Genomic DNA, 26,672 nt, shown 5'->3' with positions numbered 1-26,672 from the left:
AAGAAAGGTTTTGCAAGGTGAGAAAGCCTTTTCAGTTTTAATATCCTTTATATATGAATCCACATGCCACAGTAGGAGTGATGTGGTGCTAACACTTTAAGAAAATTTCGGCTCCATCCTTGTGCCAAAGCAATTTTGTTTGTATTGCCGTAAACCACATCCATGAACGAATCAATGTTAAGTTGCCTATTAAAGGGGACAAAGTTGCTAGGTGGTAGGATAGGACAGAAAACTCCTGAAGCAAGCATTGCTAGTAAAGCCAACATAAATTGAAACGTGAAACAAATTATTTTAGTATTAAAGCAGAAGAGGACTTTTGCATCCCAAGAAACATATCTGAAATGCTGTAAATAAAAACAAAAAAGAAATATCGCTGATGTTCCATCACTTCTTGAATTTACCATATAGCTAGGTCTACATTAGTGTTAATGTAATTAGTATGGTGCAATAATATGATGAAGAAATGGAGAACAGGCGTGAGGAGCTGATATCTACATAATACGTGTTTCAAGCAGGCTAATTCTTGTCTGGTTTTGTGAACTGAATGCTCTTCAGCAGTTGGAGTGGACCTTTCAATTTAGTTACAACCAAAAGGATGTTCATTCAAAAGCAGTTTAAGCACTCTGAGACCACTCCACAGGGTAAACCAAAGCATAGTAAGTGGGATCAGTCAGAAGATTCACTTCAAAAGTCAATTCAGAAGTAATCTCTAAGGTAGGTATGTCTCTTTTATTCTATCTGTCTTCTGAGAAAGGATTAAAAAATTCTTGCAGTTTGCTTTCCTCTAAGATAGGAAGGAAGATCCACAAAAGCAAGTCCACATGGTGAGCAGCACACCAGTGTGAACTAACAGGTCATGCTGAACATAATTCCATTGCAAAGACCCTTGATAAATATCAAATATGTTAGTAAAACTCTAGATTTGGATGAATCTGAATTATGAACTGGAAACTCAGATTTATGGAATAAACATCTCTGGTCTTGCTCAAAGAGAGAATCACAGCGTGGAGTGGGCCAACCTTCTGTCCTTGCAGGATTAGGGTATTTGACCATAGACATCTCCAGTTTTGCAAAACAGCTTCTGTTTCATAGGAAGAGTGATTTGCACTGATTCTGTTACCCAAAGGTTATAAATATTGGACAATTTAATGAAAATGAGGCTAATAGAATTTATTATGTAGTGACAATGTTAGGTGTTAACTACCTAACAGAAAGGGGAGCTAATACAAAAAGCCTTTGAAAAATCTTGCTACTCTGTTCTTTAGTACTTACATCTTATGTTTGATTATGTACAAATTTAAACAAGATTACATGATACCACACTGAATAAGACAGACATAATTTCTTTGAGCAAGTGATATGTCACCTCTGAGAGAACTGTGTCTCTGTAACTGCTTTTCCACATGTCTCTGAAGTACACACAGGGTATGGATTAGGCAACTATCTGTCCAGGATGATTTAGCAGAATTTACATGAACCACACATGTTTTAGTAGCGAGTCAGTAGTCTGCACTTTTAAGAATTTATTCATGTAAAGCAGTAATTCATGAACACTTTTTTTTTGTCAATGGGATTTTCCTTATTTATTTGTGTAACTGCCAACATCAAAGATTACTACTGAAATAAAAGATCATCTCATTTCATAGCAGAAAGAATTAAAACATCAAAGTTTACTAGAGGTTCCGTAGATTCGTATGTTAATTTTTAGCACCTGACAGAATTGCCTCACTAGGTCAGAACTCTGATGTTTTTCTGGAAAGGATCGGTTTGCCTTACAGAAATGTAGAATAATCAGTGATTTCATAATTAATCTGTTAAGTAAATATTTTTTTCCAAAAGAGTTGATGCCTGGCTATGCCAAATGAATTGATGTACTCAAAAAGAATTTGTTTAGTTTTAAAATACAGGGAACTATTAAATACTGAATACATCTTTGGTCTCAAAAATTTGTTTTTTGTAGCATAACAAGGGACTCAGTGTATCCTTAAAGGAAGTTCAAGACACAAAATCAAGACATTCTCTTTACTGAGAATTCTGAATAAATACCAGCCCAGGCTGCCTTTTCATTTAATGTACAGAAACCTACCGCAGTCAAGTTCATTTCTGTATTGTCTCCTGTAATGACAGCTTTCCTCCTACTTTCAACGAAGACGGTATATATGACTGGTTTATAAGGTTTTACCCTGCTTATATCCCAGGGTCATTTTAACCCAAGAGTTTCAAAGTAAAGCAAGATTTTTATATAATATTAACTAGCATAGCTGAATAATCACTTTAAGCAAGATTGCTTTTGTTACTTGGGCAGGCATTTTGGATAGAGCCACTGCTCAAGCTGTCTTCCATTGCCTGGCTTGATGACAAATAGTGTTTTAGCCCCTCCTGAGGGCTAAAAAAGGACTTTTTCTTCTCCATCCCCTGGGAATGCATGGCACATTGTCTTTAGCAGGTAGAATCATAACTATAATTTTAGTAGCAAGTGAAGCTGACACTCAAAAACAGGCAGAGAACGTATGTTCAACCCCTGTGTCTTGCAGTCTTCTGCTTGATAGAACACCTTTTAAAAGACATTGTCATGCTGTTTGTAGGGGAGAAGGGAAGAGGAAAACACTGAATTTCTTTCCTTTTTACATGTGAAGTTGCCTCTGCTTCTGCTGCTACTGATAATGCTTCATCATTTGGCAGCATAATAACATTTTTCTCAGTTTTATAACAAGCAGAGATGCTTAAAGATGAATGCAGTATCAGTCAATGACAAGAATTTTTGGCTTCTGTATCTGCAGACTTGCAGTCATTTTAAATCTGCCTCATTTGGTAAATTTAGAATTAGTTAAAACCTTGTAAAATCAATCATCTAACTAAAAATCATTTCTCTTTTTCTCAACTTTCTTCCTGCTCTCTACTGTAGCAATTTTTTTTGTGTGTGTGTGTGTGTGAAAAGATTTGCAAAGAATTTATTTTTCCCATTGGTAAGTAAACAGCAGCTGTAATATCTGACCTTTTATGCACAGATTCCCCAGCGAAGCCTAAATTAAACTGAAAAAGCAGTCCCTTTATATTTAGATCATTGAAAATAGAGATATGCGGAGTCAATCAAGATCAAAATATTTAAATAAAATTCTTTTAAATTGAAAATTAAACCAAAAAGTCAAATCAAGGGATTTGCTTATATTTTCAGAATTTGTGATATATTTCAGAAAAGTCTACAGAAGTTTAAATTTTCATTGATGAAGCAGCAGCAACTTCTACAACTCAGCCTTCAACATAATCTCAAAACATATCTTTCACGTGCCTATCACTTTCCATAGCTTCTGTCTTTGAGGAACAGTTTTCTTGACCTAATCTCTTCCCACAGGTTTGTTCTTTCTCTTTAAACAATTTTTGGAACACTATAAAAAAGAATGAAGCATATTTCTCTCACAGTAAAGAAAAAAAAGTCTTTTTTTTTTTTTTTTTTAACAGCACCACTCCCACTGCTGCTGGCATCAAATGCTGAAACTTGGCATGGAAAAGCTCTTTCTGTGGAAAAGTGCCTCTTACTGTCCTAGTAAAATTTTTTTGTGTTGACCAAGTCATTAGAGTTCATGCATCACATACTGGGCATACACAATAAGTTTGTAATATATGAAGGTAATCTCATATGCGGCATAATGAAATGTATTCTGCAGGTGCCCAGATCTGAGGAAAAATTTCAGCGGGAGTTCTGCTGTTGGTAGCATTTATCAGAGAAAATCCGTCTACTGCAATGCAGACTGAGGTCTGCAGCAACTGAGTCAAAAGCTCCCTTTTTTCTTCTTCCCAGGGAACATCAAAACTCACACAGCCCAGTTCAGCTCCATTTCCCTCCTGCACAATTTGGGTGGTCTACAGAGGAGAACAGTTATCGTGGCCCTCTGCTCAGTGGACGTATTTTCTGCACTTACGCACAGGGAGCCTGGGGCCTCAAGAAGAGACTTCCCAGCATGCTGCCATCTGCAGATATCTCTGCACAGGGCAGTGCTGGACATCTAGACTGAATCCACGTACTCTTCCTCTGTTATTTTAAGAAATTCACTTGAAGTCTTTGCCTAAGCATGGGCTTCCTTCGAAACCACAAGTATACTGCAATGCCAAGTGTACTCCTGAATGCATACTTAAAATACAGTGTAGTGACATTTCATACAAAAGTACGGACAGAAAATAATGTATACAAAATAATAACTAATGAGTTTTTCATTAAAGAAGGTGTCCTCTCGATAGTTCTATTTGTCAAGAATTCTATTTCAAAACTTTTCGTTCTTTGACATACCTTGGTTGGAATTAATTTTTAATGTGCAACATGTCATAAAAGGGTTGAAATCATTTCAAGTAAAACAGTACAAAAATTTCAAGTAACTGTTTGAATGTGTGACTTGTTAGAAATATTTTAAATGGGTTCTTACTGTTCTTACAGGGAACTGTTTAAAATGAATGTGGTTTAGAATGAATGAGATCATTTTTAGACATGATATGTACTAGGAAAATGGAAGACCTTTAATATGGAGGCTATTGAAAACTTTTGGGCTGAATACTCACCAAAAAATTATGCACTCCAGTTTTGAATAATCTGCTGATATTTACCACATCTTATAATGATGAAGTTTTTATTCAACTCTAAGTATAGAGACTTTCCACATTGTAACTTACACTAGCCTCTACATTTTCATGTTGTTCTATATTATTTGTATTGGGCTAGCGTATAGAAGCTCCAGATTTCTATATACATGTTTACTACACAGCATATGTGAAAATACCTCTCCTTATACCTAAAGAAAAGGCAGACAGGCTTGGGAGGAAAAGTCCTGACAGAGAGAACTTGTAAAATCTTTTAATTGACTAGCATAGGAGTCCATTAACATTGTAAGGCTTACATAATTTTGGAAATTACACACCTGGCAATTACCCTGTTATACAGAGTTATACAGAGGTTATACAGAGGGGATAAAAGAGTTTGAAGTGTATCCAAGTCTTCTAACACACAGTAAAGTGACAATTTGACTAGAAAACTATTAACAAATTTTACATATTTTCCAAAAAATCACAGGAAGAAATTCAGATGTCATTAGAGGTATGACATTACTCAGAGGTAATGGGATACTATCCATATCTCACTTTTTCTTGCCCATATGACCTGTAGAAATTGCAAAGATCTTGTAGTAAAGCTATTATGGGACAATCCCTCAACATAGCTAGAATCCTCTTGTGGCAACTAAACCAAGTTTATGACAGTTTTACACATCCGGAGTGGAAAACAAACTAACAAACAAACAAGCAAACAAGCAAACAGTCTTAACAGTCCTGACCTGCAGCAATGATGACCACTAGCTAGCTGGTAAAAGATATGGCGCTCTTTGCTCCTCTTTTTCCTGCTCAAGAGCAAATCAATCCATGATTTTGCATTTTTGTAGTACTATTTGGTCTGTATTAACATAAATATCAAAACTTCTACATTAATCAGTTATTGAACTGAGAGTCTCACAAGCACCAAACTTTATATAATCATCTGTGCTGATATCCTGAAGGGTGGTTTTAAGAGGTATCTATCAACAAAAATAGCTCTAGAGAGGTTAAGGCAAAGATGAAACTCTCCTAATATTGGAAGCATCAGCTCCTCCATAAATAGAATACATCAGAATGTAACAAAACTTGTAGAACTCTGTGATTAGAAGTTCTTGGTAAAACCCCAAACCCGTTATAACAAAATACATCAGTAGATAAGGAGAATGTTATGAAATTAATATAAAAAATAATTTAAGGAAATAATTTAAATAATCAGTTTTAAAAAGGACAAAATCTAATATTTCAATGCATTTCACGAAAAGAGAGTTTCATGTAAAATCAATAGTTGTATGTAAAGAAAACAGACAAGCCTAAATAATGAACAAGTCATCAAAATAACCCACGAAGGGTAATGACAGAGTCACCAAATGGTTGAGGTTGGAAAGGACCTCTGGAGATCGTCTAGTCTAACCCCACTGCTCAAGCAGGGCCGCCTAGAGCACATTGCACAGGATAGCGTCTAGGTGGGTTTTGAATAGCTCTGAAGAAGGAGTCTCCACAATCTCTCTAGGCAACCTGTGCCAGTGGTCTGATTATGTAATCAAAATACATTATCAATGTGAATTCATTTTGACTTCAGTATCTCAACAAATTGATGCCTTCGCTCACCCAGGGATAGGTGGCATGCGAGAGATTATTGCTTTTTGTCACTCTAGCTCACAGTCAGAACAGGGGATGCTATAATACTGTTCAGAATGCTACAAGATTGAAGACTGGGAAAAAAAAAAAAAAAGAGGGGGAAAGTGAGATTAGCACTGTGAAGAATCTGCGCTTTTTTTTGTTTTATAGCAGTGATACAGCAAGAAGAAGCAAGAAATCCCCAGAGACTGTATCAAGAAGAGTAAAATAGAATGAAATAGGAAAGAAAGATGAGATGTAGTTCCAGCTGCTCAGTGACCAGACTATCTTTGTGATCCCCTGAATGTAAGCAGGTTCGCAGGTGACCTCTGGGGAAAACTTCTAATGGAACACACAAGCAGCAGACACAGAAGCGTGAGGGGATTAAAAATGTCGGGAAAATCAAATCTTTTGGTGCTACTTTTGGCATGACTAGGAAATGACAATATTTTTTGAGATAATTTATTCAAATATTTGGAATTCAAGAACTCTTAAATATAATGAAAAAATGCACATTTCAGAGAGAATATTACTGTTTTATCTGTTTACTTTTCTATGTGGCTGCTGTTTGTAAGTATTCTTAGGACTGCAACAGACCCACCAGTCACTGAATTTAGTTTCCCTTTGCTGTAGTTGATATAGTCAGTAAAATCACATAGTTTCACTTAAAGATACTATTTAAAGACATTGAAATTCTGAAAAAGACAGCAAATTCAACAGACTTGTAAGAAATACACACGCAGTAGCTCCCAGTTCTTTTCCAAATGGTTAGCTGTTCTCCACCTTCTCTGTCTCTAGATTTCTTTGATCTCATATTGGTCCTTATCTGATGAAAAAAATCGTTAATTTTAAGTATCTGAATAGAATCACTGAGTAGTAAAATGGAAGTGCTACTTAGTACAAATGTGTATTATTAAACCTAAAAGAGAATAAACAGGGTGAAGTTTTACAGTCCCTGATATACAGGATGTCAAGCTATATAATTTCATGACACCTAATTTTACGTTCCTTTGGAACTACTAAGAGATGTAAATTTCAGCATCAGTGTAAAATGCTTGAAGGTTCAAAGCCTATTCAATATTCAAAGATGAGTATAGCCACAATGTAAATGTTTCACTTGATACTTTTGACTACGCTAATGTTTGTATTGTATTTTTTATTAGTCGGAAGAGTCCTAGAACCCAGGGATGCAGTCATTTTTTAAAAAAATTAACTGAAACATTGTTCTCTAAATTGGCTCATTCACTGGGGATTGTGTACCACTAGGTGGTCAGGGTGTTCAGGATTTCTAATTTTAGAGAATTAATTGTTTCACAATAGGAGTTGCAGTTAACAAAATTTTTCCTTTGCTCTTTTTCAGCATGCAGAGTGAAATGCTGAATCTTCTAAAATAACTATATTCCTAAGAAGTAATTTTTGGATGTAAAGCTTGTATGTGTGGTATCCACACCCCTCCACTGTGGAGAAAGTAACCTGACTGAAAGGGATTCGCATGCTCTTTTGACATCAGGATAGCAAGGTTTCGTTCTGCATCCCGCATCTAGTAATTTGACATCCGGTTCAGGAGAGAAAGACACAATAAGCGCCAAAGACGTGCAACTCATGAGAAGTTCATATGTTTCTCTAGTGATTTCAGAGAGCTGGGATGGTTTTCTTTCAGCAAGCTAAAGGTAGCTTGGATGAACTGTTGTAAACTCCCTTTTCCCTGACTGGAGATCGAGTCAGAGGAAGGCATAGATTACAGACAAAATTTCTTATAACATCTTTTATTCATTAAGGTGCTATTAACAAAACCAAGCCGTTCGTATTAATACAGCAGGTAGCTGCCGACGTAGCGTAAGCGCCCCGCCACCCACGCGGTGAGCTCGCTCGCTTGCGCGCTCCTTCACCGCTGGGGCACAGCGGGGACCAGCCCCAGCCCCGTGCTCAGAAGCAGGCAGCTAGGAGCTATTCTGCTGCAAATATCGGGAAATAGCCTTAGCAATTAAAATACACCTCATAATCATAAAAATATCTCTCATGGAAGAAAGATACACTTTTCTATTCATATATACAATATACATACATACTACTTCCTATAATGTTGCCCACAGTCGATGTTATATCCACAGTATGGAAGAGGAATGACCCAGCAACCATAGTCTATATTAGCTGGTCAGAACTCATTTTTCCTCCAAGATCTATGTAGCATTTATAATGTTTTTTATATAAAGGTGCTTTGAAACGTTTACAGCATAAATGCTGGATCCCGAGTACTGACAGATTTTCTTTACAGATCTGCTCCTCACTTGCTTATGTAGACACAGCCGATAGGATGTGTTTTAAATCATTCACTTTTTCAGTGAATCATTCACTTTTTTTTTTTTTTTTTTTTTTTTTTTTTACAATCACATTGCGATATATTTTCTGTCATTACCAGAATTGGAATCCATATCTAGCAAATATTACGCACCAGATTACTCGTTTAACAGTTGTTTTTTTTTTTAGGTCACTAAAAAAATCTTAATGTGTGATAATGAAAATAATAACCCAGAAGTAGAATGAAATTATTTCTTTAGCATAAACAAAATTATGCAAATCATGTAGCATAGGTCTGACATTTCTTGAATATATTTTCATAAAGACTTTCAGATTCTGATGTTTCTTCTTTGTCATATGCTTTAGCACATTTTTGTTTGTCGGTAAACATTTTGACAATACCACTGTTTTCAGATGTATTTTCTTGATCTCACTAATTTATTTGCTGTGAGATTGTCTTCTCTCACGCTATTTTTAGGCTTTAAATTTATTTCTTTTAATTTACTATAATTTTTCCCCCCTTTTCTGCATTTTTGTTTTTTATCCTTATGTTTTCTTGCTGCATGCATTTTGCTTTCTGTCTCCATGAGCTCTTGGGTGCCTACATTAGAACTGCTATCACTAATGTTATACAGTTTAACTAAGTGACATCTGAGCTATTCATATGGACTCCTTTAATAATCAACGTAATGAAATAGTAATTTCTAAGGTGCAGATTATTTCTTCTTAAAACAGGTATTGAGAAGAAATCAGAAGAATTTTGCTTTTAAGATTAGTTATTGCTTCGACACTGGCTACATGAGGAAGGCAGGGGACGATCTCAGATGTCTGCCATCCATATACCTAGAATTAGATGAGATAGAGCCAACACACAAAGTCACCTGAACAATTTCTATAAAGAAATGCTCTTGATAGCTTCTGATACATCTAAAATCATTTCTACTGATCATAAATTCTCTTGATTACAGCTGCTGCCATCTTTATGCAGAGTGCTGCTGTTCTAGGCAGCATTACTTTCCCTGTGCAGAAGACATATGCTTTGCTTCTTTATATTCTGTTCCAGTCTGAACACTTTAACAGTTTTAGTTACAGCAGCTCTGTCTAACAGGAGAACACCACTGAAGAAGTGTTTTATTCCACATCTGTGTATTAATTGTCTCTTGCTGAAAAGGCTAAGCTGTTAGCATTTGTGCATTTGCTGGAGCAAATGTCTGTGTGGGAGCATGATTCTCTGTTTTGCAACATGCTCTTTCTTTGCCTTGCCAGTACGTGTAATCCGATTTAAGTGAATGCTGTAGCTTTTAATTCACCACTGCACAGTGAACTTAAATCAACCTCTTCTAATGTCATTCTCTTAAACTACTGAGGCCCATTGTAATCTGGTGCTGAATTAGGGGGTCTGTATTATCAGTGTCTGTTTTAAATATTTCAAATGTTTCTTACCTCTTTCCACTTTATCAAATGAAAGTGAGATCTTTCAAAAGCTTTATTCTTGTTAGGAACGTAATGATCTGCAAACTTCTGTGGCACAGTCTGATAAATTGTTCTTCCTGGCTTAATTGAAGGTAGTTAAATATCTCAGAGCAAGCAATTTATTTTTTTAACTATATTTATATTATTGCTTTTTTGTGTGACTCCTCTCACCTTCATGAAAAGATCAATTTTTTTTCAAGTCTTTATTTCAGCTGCACTCCCAGTACTGTATTTGAATTTTAAGTTGCTTCCACACTGTAATTGCCTTGTCTTCTGTGCCAAGGTTTCAAGATACTTTCGTCTGTTTCTACCCTTTCCACTTTTGCTATGGGTAATGCACTCACATCATACTTACTGTGGTTCCATTGGTATTTATAACTAAAATAGTACTGTAATGTACAAGTAGTTAAGCCAAAAACATGAAGAAAAAGTTTTTAGAATGGAGAGACAAGATCTGTGGACCATGTCTTTGCATGCTACCTCTTGTGTAAACCAGAAAATTAACTCTAACAGGTCATTCTAACCCTTTGGCTATATACTGCTTTCTCAGGTCCCTGAGACTGCTGAAATTTATTTTCCTAAACTCTGTTATCCTTACTTTCTATGCACTATTAAATAAAAATGCTGATTGTTATATATCTATGGATTATAAATACTTGAGGGGTTATTTCTCCTGTACAATGAAATGAAAATACTTTAATTTGGGAAATACAGTAACTATATGCATTAAGCAGCTCTGAAATTATTATGCCATTTTATTTTACTCCAGAGGGACAATGTTTTGAGCTCACTAATGGCCTTATACTCTTCTACTAGAAAATTAAAGTAGTAAGTATTGGTAAGCCTGCATGACTATTGCTATTTTTGTTATTGCTTTATGATCACATCAGAAATAATTAATTGGCTGAAGTACAATTAAAATCTTATCTTTAAAAATGTGAATGTGTTTTGTGGAAAGTACATAATGTTGTACATAATCACTCTGCAAAAATTATATGCTTTATGTTGTGTCTGAGAGATCCTCTGGTTTCCAATCAATTCCATAGATTTTTAAATGAATCAGCACTATATTTTCAAGCTGTATTTCAAGTTTTCCTGCATTTAATTATTGACTGTGTTTTGTTCACCTCTTATAAGCTTAAAGAATCACAATAGTTCAGATGATGGCTGAAATCTGTTACACTTCTGACAACACTCTTTCTTTATACACCCTTTGGCTATATCTATATTAGCAAATTAAATGTGCCAGAGCATTCTCTGGCACTGAGGCTGTTAGCAAGCAGCAATTAAACTTTTTACCCTCCAGACTACAGGGAAGAGAGGTGGGAGGCACAATACATCCAAAATACTGGAGAATTACTGGGAGACTTATTACTTGACCTGGACCAAAACCGTACCAAAATTTGATAGTGTTGTTGACTATGGGCTAAGATCCAGTGTCCAGAGAAGTTTTCTGATGTCAGTATAGATGCAACCTGTGAATCCAGAGTCAAGAATCTAAGAAGGAATTAATACTGCTGTAAATATATTGGGTTCTTTCCTGGCTTTTCGGAAGTATTCACATCAGCCTCGTTTATGTTCAACCTACTGCCATATGGGCATACAACATAGCAACGGTTTTGCTGCAGAGGAGTCTAGTATTTTCAGAGATTTTATGTACCTTTTCCAGGACTCTCCTGATCCTTGCTTACAGGAGGCAACTTTGGCTAAGTTATAGGCTTTCTGAAGGAGCTATAGATGGCAGGATAGCATCTGCTTTCAGAAATCTCTGCTATATGCAAGGGTTGTACATATTGTACGTGTAATTCCTGTTTACTAGATGGAAATAACTCAAATGTTTCAACATCTTGTATAATCTCTTGCTGAGAATAAACTCAGAAACAAATATTAGTGTCTCTAAAAATAGGAATTTGAATGGGGAGAATGAAATAATTCTAATCATAATGATACAAATATCACTTAAAACAGTAGTAGGATGTATACTTTTTATCTGGTGAGCATTACCACTGAGGGCTAGTGGGCAGTGCAGTCTACTTCTTGAGTGCGTACTTCTGCTGTGCTATGGGGCTGGGGTTGGTGCTGGCACGTGTGCCATCCGTACTGAGCAAGGGAGGAAAATAAAATTCTGTAAAAGATGTTATTGAGGATGATAGTGTCCCTGTGAGGATGGACCCCACTGTTGCCTAGATAAGAACTGCCCTTGCACTTAAGTGAATTTCTAGAGAACCATCAGGGAGGTTCTAGTGATATACAACATTTTCTGGTCAACACAGTCAACCTCCACTTACGAAACAAAATAAATGGTATGAAAAGCAGATATTTCTGCTCTTGGATTACCTTTTTTCTTCCTTCTATTAGGTCAAAATTTAGTGATGAGTTTAGCAAATAGAGGAGAGTATCAAGGCAAAGCTCTGGGAATTGTTCACACAACTTACATTGTATCTTATTTCATCACTTCAGACATACTGTCATTTTGTCTATCTGACAGGTGGTATCAGCCTACTTCCAGCAATGTATGTGCTTTACCGACAGCATAATAATGTTAAAGCTTTTTAGGCTCTTCCATTGCAACAAATGTTAAGTTGCAGTTTCTCTTGGGAGACCACCTATAGAATAAGTATCTAGTTTGAAATTCTCCTAACTCCAAGGAGCTCTAGAAGAATGGTTCTGAATGGGCTCTTTGGGGAACGACTAACATGTACGCCTTTGGTGGACAGGCTAATAGCTCTGCTGTGGTAATGTCAATCCAATAGGTTAAACACAAAAATTTAAATACATGGACATATATGTATATCTTTAAAGAGCTTTTTTAGATCTTTCAGATAATTAGCAGCATTTATTTGTCCAACTTCTTTTCTGATAGATGTGTATTTCCTAAGTAGACCCAACAGCTGGGCTCTCAAGAAGAGTAACACTGTAATTAATGTTATTTATAGAGAAATATTAACCAGCAACTCCTTTCAGTCAATGGCCTCAGCTAATTTTTATGAGCATCTCTTTTCAGCAATGGGGTTTTCTTTAAAAGAGCTATGTGAAGGCAGCACATTTTCAAGCTATAGAGCTCACAGCTGAACACTTAAACCTGAAGCTACAGCTCAGAAATATAGGTGGAAGGAGAGTCCTACCTATAACTAGTAATAGAAATATCTTTCACACTTTTAATTAAAGCTGCAGAAATACAAGAAAACAGCAAATAGGTGGGAAGAAATGGGAAAGATTCTTAAGAGACATTGAAAAGATAACTCTTTATTACAGATCAGTGGTTCATAATCTGTCTCCAAGCCTCATATCTGATGTCTTCCTCCCATTCTTTTTGCTGCCGCTTCACTTCTCCCACCCTAGCCTGTGTGCTTTGCCCCTTTCTTTTACCGTTTGCAGACCACTGTCATTGTTATCCCATTCTCTGCTAGCTGACATGTCTATTCTTATTCCTATTACATGTGAAGCTGTCACATTAAATTCAGATTAGAAGCATGAGTTTCATTTGAGATGGTTTTATGGATGAGCTATATTTTTTCTTAGAAGTTTTGTTTGTTTGTTTATTTATAAATTGTTGCAATATAGAAAGCCAAATACAAGAACTAAAAGAGATGAGATGAAATGTTAGATCACATTTTAAGATTGACATTCTCATGTTCCATAAGGCAAGACTGACAGCTGCTTTTGGTGATCATTTTAAAAGCAAGCCTGATTTTTTTCTCTACTCAACTATATTGTAATCCATAAATATATTCCATACATTCCAGTATTGCTTGTTTATAGTGACAGTTTGAAGAAAGCAAATAACTTCCTTCTTACTGCTTATGGAGTTCTCCTTTCTTCATGACAAAAACTGCAAGCCAAATGACTACGGCACCTCAATTAAAATGTGAATGGGTTATCTATATCACTGCTCTGTGAACGAGTAGAACAGAGCAAAGCCATGCTCCTGTCTGAATAAACTATTTCTGAACAGCAGATACCTTGATTATGCATAACAACCTTGTATTGAGCAAAGTAGTCATCTACATTTCTTCTTAGAAGAGATGAACTTCTCATGTTGAAAAGCACTGTGGGGTTATGTAGGACATAGATCTATAGGCATTCCCAAGCCAGCAGTATGGATGCAAGGAAAACAGGTCAGAAAACACAGGGGGCTTCACCCAACATGTGGTCCCACATTCACTATAAAGAATGAGGACAGTCAAAGACAGCTTTGCCTTTTCAGCATAATTAATTGGTGGATCGATTGAAATGCAAAGAAACTTATCTGACTGTTTTCAAGATCGTCAGCTTTCATCAGTTCTGTTCTTTTATAAGCTTGTGAGTTCACTTTAGCTTCAACTCTTCCTCATTTATGGATATATGGACCCAAGTTAAAGGAAGCTAATTTTCTACCTTTCTCTTCCTGATGCACTTATTTGTCACTGTGGAAAGTACTTGAAATGCCTCACTATAATAAATCAAATACCTGGTAAGTTATTATTTGGACCAGCAGGAAAACATGAGTCAAACAGATACTGGATATTAAAGATTAAGTATTTAACACTGAAGGAGATCAGCTTTGAAAAAGGATTTTATTCAGAATATTTTCTTGTTTTTTATACCTTTTGTACCTACTGTCCATGTTTGTGCATGAATGGAAATGTGTATGTCCATGTCAAGAAATTTGTACAAAAGTAAATGTTCACAAACAGAGATATTGCAGGGGTGGGAGGGGGTAAGGAAAGAAAAGGAAACAAAGAATGGCTTCCATTCAATATTATCAATTTTGTTTTTAAAATAAGAAAACAAAATATGAATAAAATCATAATTTTAAAAATTAGTAGAATGATCATGTTTTAGGTTGGAAAAATTTTGGAAATCACATCCCTGCAAAATAGAAATCTGTGAGCCAATATGCCTGGAAATATATGGAAGATAATCCCAAATTGAATTTTTATTATTTCTTTTTCTGGATATGTTGTTCTAATTTCAATATAATAAAATTAAATATTTCTGAGTCTTCAGTGACTCAGAAAAAAACGTATAGCTGAAAGGTCAGTGACTCAGAAAAAAAACATATAGCTGAAAGGCTATTCCTTCACTCTTCTCAGAGATGTATTAACTTTGGAAACAAACACTGTCAGATTCATTGCCAGTATTATTTATGTGTATCATTTGATTTCATCAGAACTGCATAATTACTAAATGCTGAGGATCACTTAAAAGCATATTTCAAGTTGATGAAATGGAACATACAAATCTTTTTTAAATGACTATCATTTAATATTGGATTCTTTTGTCTTAAGCCTGGTAGGATTGCATTTTCTATTGTATTTTGGTAGAATAGTCTCCAAATATCTGAAATTTTGTTGATCATCGTACCTAGAATTGGTAGTGGTTATGAGCAGTCAAAAAAAAAAAAAAAGGAAAAACTGTTAGAAAGGTGCCTCTGAGCACATACTGCAACTACAGAAAGCAAAGGCAGAGGAGATTATAGGAACTGCCATTTCGTTTCCTGAAAGAGCAAGCTTTATACAATCATGGTGCAAATAAATAAGTGTTTCTCTACATCTCTTTCTCAGTTTTTAATATATTGGTGTATTGACATTTTAACTAAAAATAATAAACAAACGGATTTTACATAGCATAGAAAAAAGAGACCATACTACTGCCATAATTGAAGAAATCTCTTCAATTTATTAGACAGCAGTGAATCTGATGCCTTATACTGCCCCAACCATGGTAGATACTTTTACCTAAGTTCACAGTTAACCAGCAGGCACAAATCTAAAGGAAATAAAATCTGACTGCTTCCAGTGTGTACCAAATTATTTATTTCTATTTTAAGAATAACAGAAAAAAAGTAACAGCTGTTGTTAAAAACTGAGGCTATGAGTTTGAAGAATGGGCTTGTCACATTGAAGTAAAATGTAATGTTTCGGGAAAGAGTGTAAAAAGTATGTGGCTTCTATAGGTTTATAAATCATCCTGCTTTTGCACAATTCTTTTAATATTTATAATATTTTAACTGCTTTATTTTACCTGGAACTTTTTTACTCAGTTTGATATCAAATAAATATTATTGCCCACATTATTCCTGTGGATGGCTTAACTTAGTAAACTCTGTACAGTTTTTTAAGAGGAAAGCCACTGTAACTGGGAAAGGTACTGTTATCACTATCTAAGCATTAGCTCTTTTATATTCAGCATAAAGTGGTATCATGTCCCAGAAGACATCTTCCTGCACTTATCAGCTGTACCAGGCTTTCTGATTCCGGTGCATGTCAAAAATACATAACAAACCACACAAAGAGCAGTACTAATTAATTAATTAAAGCAGAATCGATTCTAAATATTTGCAGCACTGGATATTTCTGCACAAAAGCCTTGAACAATGCTTCAGTGACTTTAATTTGCATAACAGTTGCCAGTGCAACCTCAACCATTTACTAAAATTTTATTCACTGTAGAACGTTCATTCTTGCGTATCCTAAAAAACAAGTATACAAATGAAGCTCCTAATGATTTATTGAGAAGCTCATATTAGCTACTGATGATAACTGAAAGCAGGAATACAAAATCTAGTTACTATCCCTTTTCGTGCAACCAAAATAAATTTCTGGACATTTCAATTATAACTTTCTTAGGCATGACATTAAATCTTCTATGTTCTGCAGTATGTCACCAAAATGAGTGACATCTCCAGATCATTAAGTTTCATTTAAAATAAAATTTAAGGAGTGTAAAAGCTGTATTGTGCTACCATCTACACAAATTCAATATCTGTTTTAAAGACACGAGATATTTGAGCTGAGGTCTTTAGAATATGTTAATTAAAATAATACAAACAATTTCTACTGTACTTTTAAACCATGACAGCTTTATCTGAGTAAAATTGTCAGTGTGAGGTCCTTACAAGGCTATAAGACAGTTAAAAAAAAAAAAAAAAAAAAAAAAAAAAAGTAGCTGACATATTCTGGAGTATTTATTTAAATTAAAATTGAATTCTCAGCATGTGTAGCTTTTTGAAAAGCTGACTGAATCTTGAGCCAAGTTTATTCACAGTGAAGAAAAATGACGGAGAGTGTTTCATAGAATTATAGAATGAGTTTTTAAGGGACCACTGGATATCGTCTAGCACAATGTCTTGCTCAGAGCAGAATTAACTAGAACAAGTTGCTCAGGGCCTTGTGCTGTCGAGGTCTAGTATCTCCAGCTTTGGAGATAGCACAACATTTCTGGGTAATCTATTCCAGTGTTAAACTACCTTCAGGTGAAGAAAATTTTCCTTATATCTAGTCAAAATTTCCCTTGTTACAATTGGGGCCATTGCCCGTTGCCCTGTTGCTGCATGTCTCCCAGAAGTGTTTGGCTATTTGCTCTGTATCCTTGCGTGAGATAGATGAAGACCACCCCTGTTCACACAGAGATTTATTCATTCTTGTATTGTATTAACTATGACTTTCCTAGAGTTTTATTCTGTATTTGTCGGGTGGTTTCTTGGCCTTTGCTGGTATCTTTGTGTCTAAATCTGAGGTATTTGGGATTTTGCTGCTCAGATATCACTCACACGATAAGTGATGAAGGCAAACAAATCTTTCAAATGCCTTCTCAAGAAGCAAGGATTCTTAACTGGGGCAGGGAAATGGCTAGCCCTTTCAGAACAGTATATTATCGCTTAGGCTACTTGAATCCAATTAAAGCGTCAATGCTAAATAAGCCTACAAAAAGGTAGTCTGCATTGGAAGGATAAGGGAAAAATATGGGAGAACTAGCTATCACTTAAAAATGAAAGAAAAGAGTGCTGTCACCTCACCTAACAGCCATTAGTCACCCAGAGCCAGAAACAACTCCTGATACCTCTTGGTGGAAAGTTCTAATAATGATTTTTAATGATAGATATGGTAAGGATTCTGTTTAGACCCAATAACCTTCTATATAAGATCCTACAGAGCACTGGAACAGGTTCCCCAGAGAGGTTGTGGAGTCTCCTTCTATGGAGATCTTCAGGGCCCACCTGGATGCAACCCTGTCTATCATGCTCTAGGTGACCCTGCTTGAGCTGGGAGGTTGGACTAGATGATCTCCAGAGGTCCCTCCCAACCTTACTGATTCTGTGATTCTATGATTCTATTCCTCAGTAGTGATAGCTTACTAGTAATAATTCCGTTTTTAAGACATGTTCCTGTCTGATGATACGCATATTTATAATGTGATAAGACAAGCATTGTAAGCATTGTAAGAAGAGCTTTATATATCTATAGGTCAAAAAGAATTCTTAGTACATGTAAAAAACTAAACAAACGTATACATACATTGTACTATGGAAATTACATGAAATTTGAAATTGTTTTAGATGTAAGTAAGGAAGTAAGACATTAGGCTTATAGGCAGAGTATGTTGTAATCCTCTTTTCTATATCTACCCAGGACTGATTTGGCACGTAAGACTTCTCTTCCCCAGAAATCTTTTAGTTACTGCAGCTATACAGCTTATGTATGCCTATGCACTTGAGCCTGTTGCTAATGTCTGAATATTCACCAATTTAGTAGGTATAGATATATATCAGGAATCAGGGCTGTCAGGCTGTCTTCCTGAAATAACTCAGATATAATGTCCACCAAAGATGGACAAAAATCTAAACCCCACAGAGTGCTAAAAAACAAAAAAATGCTGTTAACTTTCCATTACCGCCATCTCAGTGGTAACAGGTACGCTTCAAATAGATGCATGATTCATGAAAATGAGTTATTAATTATAAAGGACTGTCTCAAAATGCACTTAGCAGATGTCATCACAATTATTTAAGTGCCACTTCAAAGTGAGTAACATCAGCAGTGTAATTATCCCGAGGAAAAAAAAATCTCTTTCTATGTTAATCTAAGAAGTACCTTGTATTGAACTTTGTAGAGCCTGACTGCTGAGTTATAAGAATTATCTTCCATTAACCTTTACATAGATAGATCCTTGATTAATGCTCCCAGATGCTACACATTACTCTAAGAAACCTGCATCTTCGAAACATTTTCCGGGAACAGAAAGAGGATGGAAAATTAGTCAAAATTCACTTATTCTGAATATTTGGAAAATATCATTGTACTTCCATGTGGTCCATTTACTGTTCTAGTATAAGGAACTTGATCTAATAAACAAATTATATCTAATAACTTTGGTGCATGATCTGCAATGATTAGATATCATATCACTAACATTAGCATCTATTTTGTGCAGAAGCTGGTAATGAATGAGATCCTGTCTAGACTCTCTGAGGTATCGTTGTAGACCAGAAAGCTGAACCCAGTGTGGTTCTGGATTGTTTTGATTGAAAGCAAACAAGGTTTCCTTTTTGTCATTTCTGTTGGAGTGATGGTAAAATCATTCTGTTTTGTGGGTTATTTTTTGGTGGGTGGAGCGGAAGGGGGCTCAATATCTTGTTATATAGCTGAACCTATTTCTGGAGGCAGAGAGCTGTATCAGATAACTCCTAAATAAGATACAGAATGTTTCAGTGCATGGGATATTCTAGTAAACTCCAAACTGTCTATTAATCACTTTCTAAAAAATGTTGAGAGAATGCACCTTAGTAAATATTTTATTGTTAACACTGTATGAAAAAAATAGATGATTAAAGCAGACCTAGTTACTGAACTTTGAATTTATAAGGTTGGGGAAGCTACAGCTAATTTCACACTTTGTACTTCAATATCATCTCAAAAGTGTTTGGAAAGCTGGTTTTTTTGGCAATCTTGTCCATCATGAGGTTGATCAGATAGACAGTAAATATTCCTTTATAATTATAGACAATTGCGTTCTAGTATTCCTCCAAATGCCAGTAAGATGGATCTGCTTTTGATTAATGACTTTATAGACGTAACAATCTTGTCATGAGGTCGGTCTTTGTTATCATATCTATATCACCAGGGATATTACTTGATTCAGTTTTGGACAGTGAGGTGGATTGAGAGCTGGCTGAAAGGCAGAGCTCAGACGGTAGTCATCAGTGGCGTGGAGTCTAGTTGGAGGCTTGTGACTAGTGGCATCACCCAGGGCTCAGGACTGGGTCCCATCCTGTTCAACTTATTCATCAATGACCTGGATGAGGGGATGGAGTGCCTCCTCAGCAAGTTTGTGGACGATACCAAGCTGGGAGAAGTGGCTGATGCACCAGAGGGCTGTACTGCCATTCAGAGAGACCTGGACAGGCTGGAGAGCTGGGCAGAGAGGAACCTCCTGAGGTTCAACAAGGGCAAGTGCAGAGTCTTGCACCTAGGGAAAAATAACCCTAGGCACCAGGACAAGCTGGGGGCAGACCTTCTGGAGAGCAGCTCTGCAGAGAAAGACCTGGGAGTGCTGGTGGATGACAAATTGACCATGAGCCAGCAATGTGCCCTTGTGGCCAAGAAGGCCAATGGTCTCCTGGGGTGCATTGGGAAGAGTGTTGCCAGCAGGTCAAGGGAGGTGATCCTGCCCCTCTACTCAGCCCTGGGGAGGCTTCATCTTGAGTCCTGTGTCCAGCTCTGGGCTCCCCAGTACGAGAGAGACATGGAACTACTGCAGAGAGTCCAGCGTAAGGCTACGAGGATGATGAGAGGGCTGCAGCATCTGCCCTCTGAGGAACAGCTGTGAGAGCTGGACCTCGTCAGCCTGGGGAAGAGAAGACTGAGGGGGGACCTCATCAATGTGTGCAAGTACCTGAAGGAAGGGTGTCAAGGGGATGGGGACAAACTCTTTTCAGTTGTCCCATGTGACAGGACAAGAGGCAATGGGCAGAAATTGAAGCACAGGAAGTTCTGCCTAACCGTGAGGGGAAATTTCTTCCCTGTGAGAGTGACAGAGCAAAGGCTCAAGTTGCCCAGAGAGGTTGTGGATTCTCCTTCTCTGGGGATCTTCAAGGTCCGCCTGGATGCAACCCTGTCTATCATGCTCTAGGTGACCTTGTTTGAGCAGGGAGGTTGGACTAGATGATCTCCAGAGGTCCCTTCCAACCTTACTGATTCTGTGATTCTATGATCACAATTCTTCTTATTCAGCATTTTCAATTTCTAATATTTAAATTCTAGGCTGTCAGTCTCACAGTTCTGGTCAGTATTGTTTTTGTCATCTTCACTTTGGATGTTCAAACAGCATTGTAAGCGATGCGTTTTCAAAGATACAGAACTGTTCGAGAACTTCATAAGAGCTGAATTATAGTGTAGGAAGATGCATCTTTTTAAAGGTTAGAGGAGCAGCTGGTCTCAGGATGCGTACTAGCTACAGCCCAGAAGCCACATAATTGCTCTTGTTTAGCCCTAAGATTGATATTAAGCTTCTGCAGCCAAAATTGCATAATGTTAATGAAGGGACTCTGACATCCATTTTCTTTGTTGCACTGTTTGTCATTTGTGTATCTGTACAAGTTAAATGTAACAAGAACTTTGTTCTTTGTCTTCTCAAGAACTTTGTTTTCCTCCTAAATGTTTACTCATTTGAAACTAAAGGGACCAAAAGTTTTCACTATGAATGTGCTGTTTCTATGACATGATCTCTGGTATCCTGCCTCACACATGATCTGGCCCCATCCAGAACTTGAGTATGATGGTAGATCTCAAAAGTCCTTACAAAAGAATTCCATTTAGTCCTGAAGTAATATGAATTTGGTATTTGGGTTTACCGAAGTTCTGTGAACTGATCACATCTATGCTTGCTTATGAGAATGTCTACTAGCACTTTCTGATTCACAGTTCTATATTTACTCTGCTTATGCTTTAAAATTGTCATAAAAACCTGTGTTTTTGTTGTAAATTGACCTCAAATTTGTCAAAATTATGTAAAGAAGACTACAAGCAGCAGAAGTATAAACAAAACTGATACTGTAACATCTAAGGTTCATGTTGATGGCAATCCTGAAATTTCCTGTAGGAAAGAGAGAGATTAAGTTTGGGCTTAATATATCTCTAAGTGTACCTGTTCATGGCTACAGGCATGCTAAGTGCTTGAATCACTTGCTCTCGTAAAACTTCTAATGTAACTTGAGATGAGGCCCTACAGTTTTCTGTTTGGCAGCTCACAAAAGCTCAGAGCTACTCTGGTTCCCATGTTGTATCTACTAGCTGTGCGTGGATGGCTCAGATATTCTAGTGCTGTATCAAATGGCATTAGACACTTCTGTTTACATATCCAAATCAATCCAATGTGGCTGAGAATGTGTCTTAGTGAATGAAGTTCTAGTCAGTCCAGTCAATGGAGTCTAGAGAGTAATTCAACTTACTGTCTAAAGAAGACACTTGGTGACTGGTCAGATTATTTACTGTGCAGGGTCACTGTTTTGTAAGTTGTCCATCTGGCTTTCAGATGCTGCTTAGAAAGGACATAGATTTCTTGTAAGCTCTAGATGTCAGATCTGCCAACAGCATGCAGATGTTTCCTTCCATCCCTCGAGCTTTTCAAATGGCACTAGGTGTCAGAAGAACTTGTCATGAATTTGTGATGTCCACTGGGTGGATATAACAGGCACTTAGAGTCATATTGCACAGACGAACAGCTATGTGTAAACACCTAAATTTAAGTGTCTTATTTTCACAGTGTCCCACTCTCTCAGCAGAAAAGAACTCCACTAATCCTCACAATATACTTTACTCATGTTTTGCAATCACTGAATGTATCATTCAGAGATTCATGAATCGTTTACCATTCCAGCTGACAGTTTCTGAAGAGTTAAAAGTGAACAAGAAATATTTTGCCCAGTGTAAATGATCTGTTATTGAACAAGGACAATCCTATTCCTTTTCTTGATTCTTTCATATGACAATATTATATAAAAGTCCTTTAAAGAAGTAGCATAAGATATTTTTAGTCCATTAGGCTCAGATTATAACGCCAGGTGTAATTAGCCAATTCTTTCTACTGATTACAAGAATTTTATAAGCACAGTATATACATGGTGAAAGTTCAGATTTTCATACATACAAATACAGAAGTGTTAAATCGAAGTGTATAGATTACAAGGAAACTAAAATACCTGCTGATGGGATATTGATTCTTAACATATCCAAAGATCCTACAATGTATGGAAGATATTCAGAGAATTGCTTCTGACACCAGATTACTTAAGAAGAAAATTGTAGGGTATGATGACATTGTTTTGATGGAGCATGAGCACTACCTTTGCCTGTACTCAAAGCCAGGAGCCAGTTCTGAACCAGTAAGCAGGTAGATGCATTAGTGAAGTAATGAATCCTGGATAATAAAACACGTTTCTCAAGGTGAGTTAGCTAGCTCATGCTCAGACACTAATCAGCCTCTGATTTCAAGCTGAACCTTGATTGGCTGGTTCAAAGCATGACAACTTACTTCTATTGTAATACAATTAGTGATGTACAAGTGATATTCCTGCAACTTATAGTCATAATTACAAGTGGTTACCAAAATATTATGTATCTGTATATCATATAATGCACCACTATTTTTGTGAACTATTCAGTGACCCTTGAGCAAGGATGTATGTGTGGTTGGATAATATTAGTTATATTATCAGCAAGTCACATTGTAAAGGCTGTTGAAAAACAGGACTACAAAAGGGACCCCAAAGAGTACAAGAACAGGGTAATAGCAAAAACCATGGAAGTATAAGCACAAGATAACACTCAGAAGCTCTAAAATTGTAAATATAAATCACAAATGATCAATTAATAATCACTTGGAAAAAAAAGAAAAAAGACTTTCAGAACCAGTTTTAAGGCACAACTTGAACGTGTACAGAATTGTGTAACAACCTATTGCAGCTCCCCAACATAGATAGCGCCATCTTTATGTTGTATATAAAGCAATTAATTGTGCAGACGCCTTAGTTCACAACTGGATATGCAGAACTGATCACTCTAGTATCCCACATTGCTTTATATGTAAGCATATTTATTATGATTAAAGGGAAATATATATTCTGTTGGTTCTGTTTGGCTGACACCCCACCCTAGAGCCTTGATTGTAAATTGGACGCTATATCTATACTTTATTATACACCCTTAGATTTGACAGTATGGGTGAATTTGAAAACTGTCAAGCGATAGCGTTATGCTGAAAGTCAAAGAATAAAACCACATCTCCAGATGAATGGTGACGTTGTTTTTGCTTCTATTCTATTGGTATTGGCTATTCTTTGGCAAGTGGAAATGTAGAAGAGGTGCTGAAGCATGATAATCAAATAGTATGCTCAACAAATGCTGTTTAAAAACTAATAATTAGGATATAGACGATATGAAAATAACTGGTCTGTATTCATCCCATTACACAGAAAGAAAATGCTTCTTTTTTAATAGCAGACTTTGGCTCGTTGAAAAGTGAGCAAGCCACAAGAAAGTGAGACTTGGCATACGAAATTCTGCTTAGCTTTCAGCAAAAGCTATTAATAAAAATAAGTTGCCTCTAGTGCTGCTTCACTGCATAAGTAAAGGTCTCTAATCTAATGACTAACCATATACTAGCAAACTTAGCCTGGAGGCTGAACGTGGCAAGACCACTCTATGTTAAATTTCTTTTTATTCAGTTCGTTTATAAGATTAATCCTTGTAACAGATTAGGCTACATGGTGTCACAGCTGTTTCCCACTTTCTTTAAGGTGTCTTTTTTCTCCCTTTCTCTCTTTTACATGTGTTTTTTCAGAAGTTATAACATACAATTTTTAACTACTTAGGATATGCAGTGTAATTTAAAGCTGCTATACTGAAATAGAGTACAACACCTTAAAATTTGCTTTAAAAACAAAGATCTACTTTGCAGTCTGGAAAAAAATCTCTGCCTAAGTGCTATTTATCCATGCTGAGGCAAATTCTCCTGATTTATAAATTCAGAGAAGATCTTTCTTGATCCATTGCTAACACTATGAACTATTGCCAATTAATAAACAATATATAAAAATTAGTAATATAAAAATAAATGATATGTAATTGACAACAGATACCTTGAACGCTTCATAAAGGATTATTTTTAGTAAAGAATGTGTGAAGAACAGCTTCTGTGCTCAGATGTTTCAGTTCTATTGTCTTTTCACAAAGAGGCCAAAATGTCTTTACTCACTAAAGCTATTTTGTATTGATAAATGGGAAGTGCAGACTGAATAGAAGGATACCACAGACAAATCCAAGCATGAACCTGTCATGAAGGGCTCTATGTTCACATGGGGGAATGAATAGAAGTAAATGCATTTTATGAGTAAAATGTGGAAGAGATGGTAAGAGCATTAACAACATTTGGAATGAAATGCTTTCCATTGATGGCACCTGAGAATGAAGACTAATGTCTTTTCAGAATTCATTTATTATTTGTTTTAAATGGCCCATTATAATTCTATAATTCTATATATTCTATATATTCTATATTTCAGTAATGTGTAAGCATACAGATTCAGGAAACTCCTCTACCTTGCAAACCTAGTGACAGTGCTAGGGGCAACTGCTTTCCTTTTGGAGGTGCAAAACACTGGCAAAGGTCAATGTTTCCAGTTTACTAACTTGGAGAAGTGGATAGCTATATATATTTTTTTTCAACTGAATCCTTAAGGGAAGTAAGTGCAGTATAACACTAGAATGCATCCTGGGTATAGCAGGGTCTTCATTCTGATAAGGAGTATACAGTACTACCACAATACAAGTAATAATAACAAATGATACAACCTTATCACATATTTCTTTAAGAGATATGACGAGTAGAAAATTACAAGCCATTGGTTTTATTTGCCAGAAATTGCACAAAGAGATAAAGCTTTTTGAATTGCTCAAAAGTTTGCAAGTGTGAGTTCTATAGAGGCGGGAATAAACAAGCCAGGTGCACCATTTTCTGTAGCAATTCATGTAAAAACTAATTAAAATATTTCAGTTACATTTATCTTGAAGGGAAAATGAATCAGCCTCATATGTGTGTCAAGAACGTATTATCTATAAAAACATAAGCAGTTGCAGACTCTAATCCTACCACACAGATTCACACAGCAATGCACAAAGTATATACCTTTACTGTGTGAAGTTGCACAAAGAAAAAAAAGTCTCCTTCAAAATCTGTTTCAGATAAAGTGAAGGAAAATTGTCACATTGCTGAAATTTCCATGCTCTTTTGAAATGCAGCACCGTTTCTAGGATAAATTTGCAATTATAGACCTAAATTCATGCAGAGATTTGTATAGGTCTCTAATTTCAGGCATGTAATTAGTCTTTCTGAGTCAATATGCGGTGTGCATGCAGGAAGTTAGTGGCTGTATTTAACTATCTTGCTGAACTGGGGTCACAGCAGTCTTCTGGAACCTGAGTTTTGTTAGATCTTAGCTAGGAACTCTCTAAGAGTTGCTATTGCTGCTGCAGCTGACAGAGACAACTTAGAAATTGAAAAATCGTTAATGAAAGCTGAACATTTTTTAAAATAAAATTGAACAAAATCCCTAAGGCTGATAACTGTGGAAACTTTCATGAAACAAGGAGAGTTGAAGACATGATTCTGTTTCATCACTAAGGACAGCAGTAAAACTATAAGCCTTATGCTGGTATGGCATAGCATAATATATTAAAAAGAATCCTAATGTCTTTTTTTCTTTCATCTTTTTTTCATGTTTTCAAAGATAAGCACTGTGTGAGATTAATATTAGAATGACAGGGACACTGAACTGGAAATTCATTGGGGGTTTAAAATACAAAGTTTCAGGCTTTACTGAAGGATAGGAAAAATAAAACAGGAAACATGGCATATTCAGTGCAGTAGAGTGCTGAAATAATAGGCAACAT

This window comes from Rhea pennata, chromosome 3 (genome assembly GCF_028389875.1).
Source record: "Rhea pennata isolate bPtePen1 chromosome 3, bPtePen1.pri, whole genome shotgun sequence".
Taxonomy (NCBI): domain Eukaryota; kingdom Metazoa; phylum Chordata; class Aves; order Rheiformes; family Rheidae; genus Rhea; species Rhea pennata.
Note: the sequence above shows the minus strand (reverse complement) of the source record.